The sequence below is a fragment of the Mobula hypostoma genome, chromosome 9 (genome assembly GCF_963921235.1).
Source record: "Mobula hypostoma chromosome 9, sMobHyp1.1, whole genome shotgun sequence".
Lineage (NCBI taxonomy): Eukaryota > Metazoa > Chordata > Chondrichthyes > Myliobatiformes > Myliobatidae > Mobula > Mobula hypostoma.
The window spans coordinates 34,361,828-34,374,276 of NC_086105.1; the positions used below are offsets into that span (position 1 = coordinate 34,361,828).

At 41.2% G+C, this 12,449-nt stretch overlaps 1 protein-coding gene across 4 annotated transcripts in view; it reads right to left on the minus strand.

Annotated features, from left to right (window-relative positions):
- LOC134351632 (ELKS/Rab6-interacting/CAST family member 1-like) overlaps nt 1–12,449 on the minus strand; it is a 784,451-nt gene that overhangs the window by 98,727 nt on the left and 673,275 nt on the right. The gene's annotated exons all lie outside the window — the stretch shown is intronic.

Sequence of the window (12,449 nt, forward strand, 5' to 3'; positions counted from 1 at the left end):
TTATCATCATCGTTAGGCCTTTTATGTCCCCTACCACCTCTTCCAAAGAAACTCTCAAGCGACGTTTGTTTTTTACTCATCGAGTAGTTGTAGGTTATACCGACAGATGACCTCGTGCGGGTAATGACCTCACGTGTGTTCAAGTTCAACAGTGGGTGTGACAGGGAATGAGGAAAGGTGCAGCTGACTCATATTGTCAGATCATAACGTTTCCTCGTGGCCCAGTACTGGTCCACGGCCCGGTGGTTGGGGACCGCTGAACTAACCATTTCTAAAAGGTATATTTTCTTGATTACTCACTTTTTTTCAGAGATTCCCCAATGGAAATTAATTGAGTGCGAATGAAGTTGTGGGCAAAACAATACTGTGTTCTTTTTTTAAAACCTCCTTTCAATGCCACCCTACTTCACTATGTCTCTTCTTTTGATCCTCAGCAGAAAATGTTCTTCAAACTAACAATATATTTCACCTATGCCATCAATTATAACCTCCAGACTGTCAAGTATTTAAAAAATAATGTTTTTTGGTCACTTCTTCTGATCTCAAGGACATACACTAACAACATTGCAAAAGTAGTTGGATAGGTACTGTACATAGACAGGAAATATTTAGAGGGATTTGGGCCATTTAGATGGGATTGTTGGATGCCATGGACTAGTTGGGCCAACGGGCCTGTTTCCGTTCTCTATGCTCTACCTCCAGCAGTTTCTAATAATTTCCCCTCAAGAACATGAAAATTGGCAAACTCTGTTTTGCTAGAGAATATATAACCATGCTGCTCTTATGTCCAACTGTGAAAAACTGATATATTAGGGAACAGAAGAGTTAGTATTGCCCTCTTTACAATACCACCAATTTTCTCCAGGCTTTAAACACAAGTTGGTTTCAGTTTGTCATCCAATTTTTCATTCATGTTCCTTTCACACTATTTAAGTCTTTGAGGATCCTTGAAAAAAAATGAAAATCCAACACCACACTTTAATAAATATAAATGACCAATTTTCAAAAAACTTGTCATTTAACATTAAAACTTTGACAATCTCCATTTCATTTCCAGTTGCTTTTTCAGAAATGTAACTAGTTATTGAGAGTTTACTTTTACCCTTTCTTGTTGCCAGTTCCCTGGTGATTGAATTTGCTTTCTTTCTGAAAGCAGGTGCAAGTTTTTTTTCTCTCATTTCCTTGCAAAAACATCTTTTCCTTACTGCCATTATCAGTAATCACCTGAAAATGCTCCATGCACAAACAGCCATGAAGTTATGTGTTCAGTTAACACCAAGGGTTTCTCTCAGCATGTGTCTGACAAATAATGGCACAGTTAAATAAAATAACCAAATAAAACATATTCATACAAATATTATATAAGCATTTTGTTGATACCTGCAACTGCTTAGCTTAATACTGATATACTGAGAATGTCTATTGAAAAGTTCCACTGAAGACAATTTTGATTTGAAATAAAATGGGCCTTTCTTTGTCTGAACACCATAGATTGCTGAAGGATTGTAAGTAAGTGTTTAAAATTAGGACAGAATGGGTTACCATTATTAGAAGCAGATTATTTCCCAAAGTTTAGGGATCATGAAGAATTCTGAGAAGGGGTCTCTGATGCAAGTTAAATATAACTGATATAATTAGAAAGAAAGATAATTAGCTTCATAGAAAACTGAGACTTTGAAATAGAGCAGGTAACTATGATTTCTAACCATTTGATCACATGGAAGTAACTGTCCACATGAAGAGTTCAGCTAAATGCTCTCCAACTATTTGAATGTATTTTTACACATCAATTTCTGAAAGTATACAAATCTGCATGTCTTTTGTTCTTTGCACTATGAAATTTATTGCTTAGAAGAATGACATTTGACAAAAGCCAGAAGCCTTTCAGTTTCTTCAGGGAGTGAGACATATCAAAAAGATTTACATGAGTCTGCGACAGCCTGTCCTCTTCAGTAAGAGTTTCCCCTTTGGGCTATTATGAAGACAATTTAATAGCATACATGAACTGTTTGTTTTATTCCTTCAAGAATGAAAAATTTAAATTAGGATGATTATGAAGCCAATGCATAAATGTTGTACACCATGAACATTATAAGCAGCCTGCAACAACTCTAATCAGATGCTGAGACAACAGTTGTGTTACTACTGAGAATGAGGCTATCATTAATAATGAAGCAAATCAAATAAACTAATAGCATTGGAAGAGGCTTTTGGTCTTTTTAATTCTGTGCTGACTTTGTAAACGAGCTGTTATCCTTTGTCCCATCAATCTGTAAGCTTGTAAATTTCTCATTGAATACCTGGCCAATTCTGTTTCAAATTTATTTATGGAATCATTTTCCACTACCTCATCAGACAGAAATATTCTGATAGCATCAACTCCAAGTGAACATGTGTAACTGGAGAGTTTCGTTAACTTGATCACCAGGAAGAATCATTCTCTGTATTCTATCAACACCTCTCATTACCCTGAAAATCTCCATTAGCTCACATTTAAGTTTGTCCCAGGAACAATAAACTTTCCCAATCCCTTTCAAGTTGACACCCCTCATTCCTAGCAATATCACACTAAACATTCTTTGTGACCATTCCAAGGACTTAGTATCGCTTTGAAGAACAGTGCCCAGAACTTTCCTGCAAGGCTTGACCACTGTTTTGTAAAGTTTTCTGTTGAGCACTGTGAAGATTGGTGGAGCGTTGAGGAAACAAGTAGGCTACAGAAGGACTTAGATAGATTAGGAGAATGGGCAAGAAAGTTGCAAATGAAATACAATGTTCGAAAATGCATGGTCATGCACTTTGGTAGTAGAAATAAATGAGCAGACCATTTTCTAAATAGGGAGAAAATTCAAGAATCCGAGATGCAAAGGAACTTAGATGTCCTTGTGCACAACAACCCAAAGGTTAACTTGCAGGTAGAGTTGGTAGTGAGGAAGTCAAATGCAATGTTAGTGTTCATTTCAAGAGGTCTAGGATACAAGAGCAGGGATGTGATGTTGAGGATTTATAAGGCACTGTTGATGCCTCACCTTGAGTATTGTGAAGAGATTAGTTTGCCTACATTTTTAATATGACTACTGGATTTTCTTTTTGGTGGAATTCCCCCTTCTGTCCTCCCTCCCGCCACAGCAGCCACAACAATTTTAATTGCAAGATAAATTTAAGTAAGCACAGTGTCCAAAGGTATCTCACATATCATTCAACAAAAGCTTACAACAGATTCCAGAAGGAAATATTAAGACTTACATTAAAACCTTTGGTCAAAGAGGCAGGGAGCATGGTTAAGGAATTGGTAGGTAAATAAGGTAGTGTGGCGACCCACTTTCTGGCACACACGAACCGGCTCACAACAGCGCGCGCAGGCAGAGGGCCGGCCCCAAAAAGGGCGCCAGGCCATCTTCACCAGCAGGGGGAAAATCCCGCGCGCAGAAAGGGTCTGGGAATATGCATTCCCCACAGCAATCCTGCCCAGGGAAGGCGGGAACGGGAAGGCTTTAAAGCAGGCCGCGAAGTTTGAATAAATCTCTTTCATCGCAACTCTAACTCACCGACTCCGTGTGATTATTCTAGCGCTGTGTGTAGCACACTGCTACAGTAGTGTGGTTTAGTTGAATTCCTGAGCTAGGTACCCGACTTGAAAGCATCGTGGCCAATGCAATATTATAAATTCAAGGGCAAGGATTTTAAAGCCAAAGAATCACTCATCTAGTTGTTAACCTGGGTGAACAATCCTGGTGCTATTTAGGATTCAATAAGTGGAGATTTGGATGATGTTAAGTTTGTAGAAATTAGTAGATAGGAAGATAACCAAGAGAGCTCTAGATCTAATCATGGCTGGTGGTATCAGAAGTATGGATAAGGCAGGGATGGCCAACCTTTTAGATTCCATACGTCAATTTTTTCACGCACGAGTTCAGATGCACCATACAACTCTTGTACCCTCATTCAATTCTTATAAAAATGTTAATATAGACATATTTAGCATTTTTACATGATATATTGATTTAATATAAAAACAAGATAAACATTACTTACCTTAATGAGACTTGTAATATATTTTGTCTTCTTTTGATTTCTTCCTTTTTCTTAACTCAGACCCAAGCACTAGCTTCAGTTTTCCTTCTACTTCAGTCTGATGTTGTGTTTTATAGTGTCTATTAAGATCACGTCTTCTATTATGTGAGAAAGTGTTTTCACAAACAACACACAACAGTTTTCCTGACGGACTCGCTATAAATAAGAACTCATTTTCCCACTGTTCATTGAATTCACACTTACTATCACTTTCTGCTTTTCTTTTGCACCGTGATGGGTAACTGAATGTAAAAACAAGGCTAAATTTTCGAAAAAGTACAAAACTGCAAAGGTTCACAAAGGACGAACAAAACACAACTCCGTAGCGCATGAATGTCAATTGTACACTGACTGGCAAAAGCCTGCGATGCACCACTGGTGCAGACGCTTGGCGCTTCAGGATCAAACAAGTATCAAACATGCATTGAACAGTTATGGAACGACTGCAGAACAAAAGTCCTTCTTTCCTAGTTTGACTCATTGAACATTTAAAAAAAAATTGAAAACAGATTAATGTGAAAGAAGATAACATTTGCCAAAAGATGTGCATGAAATAATAAAAATTGCTAAAAATAATGCGCCAATTCTAATCATCCAATGAGCCACTTCTGGCGCATGCGCCATAGGTTGGCCATCCCTGGGATAAGGATATCAGGATCAGATGGGCCGAATCAGGCTCAGCCATAGTTTAGAAGCAGAACTAAACAGTCCCAATGAGAGGATAATTGTTAGAATCTCACTTCAAATCAAATTGGATAAAACCAATTGCCAACAGTCTGCTTGTGCCTAAGGCAGTGGCTAGAGAGGGAGACAGAGTCAGTGGCTAGAGTCTTTGGCAAGGACAGAAGTAGAGGAGGGCTATAAAAATAAAGTTGAATATACATAAGATCTGACCATGATGTGATTTTAAACTCAGTCATGGATCACAGAAAAAGGCATTTTGATCCACTGAATCTCCACTCATCATGAAACCTTCATTTATGCTAATCCTACATTAATCCCATTTTATTTTTCCCTCTTTTCCATCAATCTCCCAAGTTTGATCACTCATTGACACACTAGGGGCAATTTAGAATGGCCATTTAAATGATAATCTGTGAATCTGGGATACGAGTAGAATCTGGAGCACCCAGAGGAAACACATGTAGTCACAGACAAGTGGGCGAACTCCATACAGACAGGATAGAACCAGCTAGTTCACTGGAATTGTGAGCCCGCAGCTCTATAAGCTGCACCACCCTATGATCCTTGCTACACAATGGAAATGGAGGAGAATGGGACAATTAACTGAACAGCGCTACAGGAAGGTGTTGTCAACAGTCAGATTGGCATTTTAAACAACATTGAATCCTGTTAAACTCTCAGTGTTGAATGGCACCTGATATCTCACCCAACCTGCTATTTTTTCATGAGCAATCTTAGAATGCAAATGTTGGCTTGAAGTTCAACCACGGATATGAATGACAGCTAAATTACATGCCACCTCTCTTAACAAAGTCACTGCGGAAGTCAAGGTACAACTTGAAAAAAAATCTTAGAAAGGGATTTCTTGTCTTCCTTTTCTTCCCAGCTCCCCGCCCCTCCCAGAGATCTATGTACAATCAGCCACAGCTGAGATTAAGAGGTTACATGAAGTCTGCAATGAATGGACATGTATCCTCTCACTCAATAGTGGACACTGCTATATCTTTAGTACATTGTATCTGTACATTACCCAGGGTAATTTGTTTTAATGCTGAGGGCAAGGTTATACACTTTGTTTCAATAAGAAACAATTAGGCTTTTTGGAATATCTGTGAGGGGAACAATACTTCAAGAAAAAAGCAGTTAGTCAGCAACCTCCTGACCTTTATCCGGTTTAGTTGTCACCGATGTAAATTATGGTGTGTCAGACAAACTTTGATGTTCATTCTCAAAACCACATGCTCCTGGTCACATAAATAATGGGCCTGGGATGTAGGAGTCATGCCTTGCTGGTGTTCCTCGGGGATGGCTCAAGGCAATCCTTCTCCCACCCCCCACCAACTTCCAATTACATTCCAAAGAGGTGCACTTAACTGCGTCCATACGAAGAGGAAAAAGCTGACAGACATCATGGCAAAAAATTGCGCCACTCCCTGGGACTGCTTTTCATGTTTGGACATCGTTAGCAGTTAACAGGCTTCCAGAAGTCAACCAATAGGGTGTTATGGTGATACACAGGTCACCAGTTTGTGCTTGGTAGCATTTTAGTAGCAGTTCTTCTACCACCTCTCACCTACTCCATGACAGATGTTACCGAGCTGTTTGGGAGATGAGGAGCAGAAAAGAAAATATAGGCAATAACTAATCCAAAAATGTGTCCATAATTAGTAATCCATAATCTGTCACGAAGGAAATGCCAGAATAATATAATCACAGAGAAGCAGTACGATTCAAGTAATACAAACAAAATGCTGGAGAAGCTCAGCAGGCCAGGCAGCATCTATGGAAAAAGAGTACAGTCAACGTTTCTGGCTGAGACCCTTCAGCAGGACTGGAGAATTAAAAATGAGGAGTAAAGTTAAAAGGTGGGGTGGAGGGGGGAAGGGAGAAACACAGGTGATAGATGAAATCAGGAGGGGGAAGAATAAAGTAAAGAGCTGAGAAGTCGTTTGGTGAAAGGGATACAGGGCTGGAGAAGGGGAAATCTAATAGGAGAGGACAAAAGGCCATGGAAGAAAGAAAAAAGGGGGGAGAGGAGCAGCAGAGGGAGGCAGTGGGCAGGCAAGGGGATAAGGTGAGAGAGGGAAAAGGGGAGAGGGAACGGTGAAGGGGGGAGCATTACCAGAAGTTAGAGAAATCGATGTTCAAATTCAAGTAATTCACGTAATGCTGCCTGATTTTACAACAGAAAAGGAGAGTACAGGGCAATTGATCGATGCAGGAGACACTGAAAACATTCTTGATAAGAAATTCAATCACACAGATCTGTTTTCATCTGTACTATGCAACTGAAAATTATTGTTTTGTCTCTCTGGAAAATAGACTGAGAAATACCATGTCTGAGTAACCCTTGTTCCCTTGACGTGTGACCTATATCAGGGCACAGGGAATGACATCATTCCCTATGCACATCTTTTTTTTTTGTAGTAAGAGGAGGAAGTAGGTGCAGAATCATTAGACCATGTTACCTTAGGAGTGACCATTGTTGTCTTCCCAAGACAAATCTGGATTGGGAAACCCACAAAGTAAACCCCTTGTTTAACTTCATTGTTCCTGATCCTCATTCTTAGCCCAGGTCCAGACCGTCCAATTCCTCAATCTCTTGATCCTCAGAGGAAAGCCCTGATCTCCTCATCACAATTGCCAGTATCCTTAATTAAGGCTTGATCTCTAGGCTTCCTTGCATCACCACTTAACTTATCATCTTCACCTATTCTTGGTCTATTGTTGGTCCATTTCTGAATCCTATGCCAATCCTAAACAGTGATCAATCTCTCCAGTAACTGAAGGCACTGGTCCAATCATGCTCACTTTTTCACCCCACTCCATCTTTTTCTCAGTATTCCTCTCAAGCAACTAGCACAATTCCTTTCTTAACTCAATATAGGTGCATAATCTCTTCTGCTTCCACCAATTGGCCCCAGAGCAAGTTTGATCCCATGGCTACCAGCTATTCCAACTTTCTCAAACTTGGTCAAGGATTTTAATTCTGGCTGATCATGCTAAGACATAGGAGCAGAATCAGGCCATCTAGCCCATCGAGTCTGCTCCGCCATTCAATCATGGCTGATCCTTTTTTAAAAATCTCCTCAACCTCAGTTTCAGGCCTTCTCCCTGTAACCTTTGATGCAATGTCCAATCAAGAACCTATCAATTTCTGCCTTAAATACACCTGACAACCTGACCTCCACAGCTGCATGTGGCAACAAATTCCACAAATTCACCACTCTTTGGCTAAAGAAACTTTTCCTCATCTCTGTTTTGAAAGGACGCCCCTCTATCTTGAGGCTGTGCCCTCTTGTCCAAGACTCTCCCACCACGGGAAACATCTTTTCCACATCTCCTCTGTCTAGGCCTTTCAACATTTGAAAGATTTCAATGAGATCCCTCACTCATCCTTCTGAATTCCAGCGAGTACAGATCCAGAGCCATCAAATGTTCCTCGTATGATAACCCTTTCATTCCTGGAATCATACTTGTGAACCTCCTCTGGACCATCTTCAATGCCAGCACATCTTTTCTAAGATGAGGAGCCCAAAACTGTTCATAATACTCAAGGTGAGGCCTCACCAATGCCTTATAAAGCCTCAGTGACATCACATCCTTGCTCTTGTATTCTAGACCTCTTGAAATGAATGCTAACATTGTATTTGCCTTCCTCACCACTGACTTGACCAGCAAGTTAACCTTTAGGGTGTTCTACACAAGGACTCCCAAGTCCCTTTGCATCTCAGATTTTTGGATTTTCTCTCTGTTTAGAAAATAATCCGTATATTTATTTCTACTACCAAAGTGCATGACCATGCATTTTTCAACATTGTATTTCATTTGCTACTTTCTTGCCCATTCTCCTCATCTGTCTAAGTCCTTCTGCATGCTAATTGTTTCCTCAACACTACCTGCCCCTCCACCAATCTTTGTATCATATGCCAACTTGGCAACAAAGCCATCTATTCTTTCATCCAAGTCATTTATATACAGCATAAAAAGAAGTGGTCCCAACACCGACTCCTGCAGTACACCACTAGTCACTGGCAGCCAACCAAAACAGGATCCTTTTATTTCCACTCGCTGCCTCCTACCAATCAGCCAATGCTCTAACCATGTTAGTAACTTTCCTGTATTACCATGGGCTTTTAACTTGGTAAGCAGCCTCATGAGTGGCACCTTGTCAAAGGCCTTCTGAAAGTCCAAATATACAATATCCATTGCATCTCCTTTATTTATCCTACTTGTAATCTCCTCAAAGAATTCCAACAGGTTCGTCAGGTAGGATTTTCCCTGAAGCAAACCATGCTGACTTTGTACTACCTTGTCCTGTGTCACCAAGTACTCCATCACCTCATCCTTAACAATTGACCCTATCATCTTCCTAACCACTGAGGTCAGGCTAACTGGTCTATAGTTTCCTTTCTGCTGCCTTCCACCTTTCTTAAAGAGTGGGGTGACATTTGCAATTTTCCAGTCCTCTGGCACTATGCTGTGTGGTGCGTGACCAAGTGGTTAGGGCATTGGGCTCAAAATCTGAAGGTCGTGGGTTTGAGTCTTGGCCAAGGCAGCACATGTTGTGTCTTTGAGCAAGGCACTTAACCACACACTGCTCCAGTCCACCCAGCTGAAAATGGGTACCGGCAAATGCTGGGGGTTAACCTCACGACAGACTGGCGTCCTATCCAGGGGGGGAGTCTCGTACTCTCAGTCACTTCATGCCACAGAAACCAGCATAAGCACTGGCCTGATTGGCCACAAGGCTCCGGAGACACTTTGACTTTGACTGGCACTATGCCAGAACCCAATGATTTTTGAAAGATCATTTCTAATGCTACCCCTTTCAGAACCCTAGGGTGCAGTTCATCTGGTCTGGGTAACTTATGTACCTTTAGGTCTTTCAGCTTTTTGAGCACCTTCTTTCTTGTAATGGTAACTGCATCCACTTCTCTTCCTTCACATACTACAACATCAGACATACTGCTAATGCTTTCCACAGTGAAGAGAGAACAGAAGCAAACTACTCATTTAGTTCATTAGCCAACTTCTTGTCCCGTTATTATCTCTCCTGCCTCATTTTCTGGCAGTCTTATACAGGTTTCCCCCGCCAGCCGAAGGTAGAGCGTTCCTATGAAACGGTTCGTAAGCCGAAATGTCGTAAAGCGAAGAAGCAATTACCATTTATTTATATGGGAAAATTTTGTGAGCGTTTGCAGACCCAAAAATAACCTACCAAGTCATTCCAAATAACACATAAAACCTAAAATAACAGTAACATATAGGAAAAGCAGGAATGATATGATAAATACACAGCCTATATAAAGTAGAAATACTTCTCTACAACGATTGCCTGCACAGATCTCCGTAGCGAAAATCTCATGCAAGCGCTCTCGGCAGAAAACCTCACGCAAGCACTGTTGGCATAAACACGCTCTCCAGTAACCTTTAAACTATGAAGCTGCCAAATCTACCAAGTAACACGTAAAAATACACAGCCTATATAAAGTAGAAATAATGTATGTACAGTGTAGTTTCACTTACCGGAATTGGGAAAACAGCGCCGAGCACACTGATGATGGTGTTAGACTGAGTCGTTGCAGGCTGGGTGGTGCAGTGGCCCCCACCCTCCAGGCCGCCGAGCAATACATTGCCGTGAAGAACGCAGTGGTAGCTGGGAGGCACCCAGCACTTCTTTAAGAAAAAAGCCGAAATAAACATGCTAATTAATTAGGTGCTGCCCGGCTTGTAAATGTCGGCGCAGATCAGAGGCGATTGCCGATTGCATCACCTCTAATCTGGGCCGACAATTACGTGCCAGGCGGCACCTAATTAATTAGCATGTTTATTTCGGCTTTTTTCTTAAAGACGTGCTCTGTGCCCCCAGCTACCGCTGCGTTCTTTGCAAATCGGTACAGTATCTGTCTGGGGCCCGGGTGTTGGGGTAGTGGGACACAGGGGTGTCATCTCATCGTCGATCAGGGCAGGCAGCTCATCTTCTCCTATGACTGCCTGCCTCGATGTCGAAGGTCGAGGTTCGTCGTCTGCTGTGGCTGATGTGGAAGGCTTGCTTTTCTGCTGAGCCTCGTGCACTTTTCTATCATACAGCTCTTTGTAAGCACTCAAACCATCCTGCAAATATCTCCTAAACCTACATACCCTTTCAAAATTAAAGTCGTACTTTATCATTGCAGCGAAAATCTCATGCAGTTGCTTCACTTTCTGCATTCGGTTTCGATTGTTATCCTTTCCTCTTCCAATTGCATCAGCTCTTCATCTATCAGTTCTTGGTCATGGGATGCTAAAACCTCTTCAATATCATCTTCGTCAGCTTCCACAAGCCAAACTCACTTTGTCCTTGCTTTGTTCACCATGATCGAAACGCTTAATTCTGTCTAGTTTTACGCTAAGTGTAACACCCTTACTCTTTCAGGCTTTTCCGACACCTTAGAACTCATCTTGCTAACGGCTGCTCAATGCAACCTGTTTAAGTAATGCCGTTCCGAATCCGGGGGAGAGCGGCTGCTCGGGGCGCGCGCTGCCTTTCTTCGTAACAGTGAAAACATCTTCGGAAAGCGAAAACAGGGTACTAATGTAGGTCTTTCGTAACAGTGAGGTTTCGTAAAGCGAACGTTCGAAAAGCAGGGGACACCTGTATCCACTCTCATTTCTCTTTTATTTTTGACATACTTGAAAAAACTTTTACTATCCACTTCAACATTATTTGCTAGCTTGCTTTCATATTTCATCTTTTCCTTTCTAATGATTTTTTAGTTGCTCTCTGAGGGTTTTTAAAAACTTTCCAATCCTCTATCTTCCCACTAATTTTTGCTTTGTTGTATGCCCTTTCTTTTGCTTTTACAATAGCATTTACTTCCCTTGTAAGCCATGGCTGTACTATTTTACCATTTGAGTATTTTTTCATTTTTGGAAAACACATGTCCCGCACCTTCCTCATTTTTCTCAGAAACACGCACCATTGTTGCTCTGCTGACATCCCTGCCAGCAGCTCCTTCCAGTTTACTTTGGTCAACTCCTCTCTCATACCACTGTAATTTCCCTTACTCCACTGAAATAATGCTACATGATTTTACTTTCTCCCTATCAAATTTCAAGTTGAACACAATCATATTGTGATTACCGGTACATAAGGGTTATATTATCTTAAGCTCCCTAATCGCCTCTGGTTCATTGCATAACACCCACTCCAATATAGCTGATCCCCTAGTAGGCTCAACGACAAACTGCTTTAAAAAGCCATTTCTTAGGGATTCGACAAACTCATGCTCTTCAGATCCATTACCAACCTGATGTTCCCAATTGACCTGCATGTTAAATCTCCCATGACTACCATAACGTTGCCCTTTTGACATGCCTTTTCTATTTCCTGTTGTAATTTGTGGTCCACCTCCCAGCCAGTGTTGGGAGAACTGTATATAACTGCCATCAATGTCCTTTTACCCTTGCAATTTCTTAACTCAACCCACAAGTACTCAACATCTTCCGATCCTATGTCACATCTTTCTACTGATTTGATGCCATTCTTTACCAGTAGAGCCGCACCAGAGCCTCTTCCAATCTTTCTTTCCTTCCAATATAACGTGTAACCTCGGACATTCAGCTCCCAAGTACAATCATCCTTCAGCCACAATTCAATGATGGCTACAACATCATACCTGGCAATCTGTAATACTGCAACAAGATCA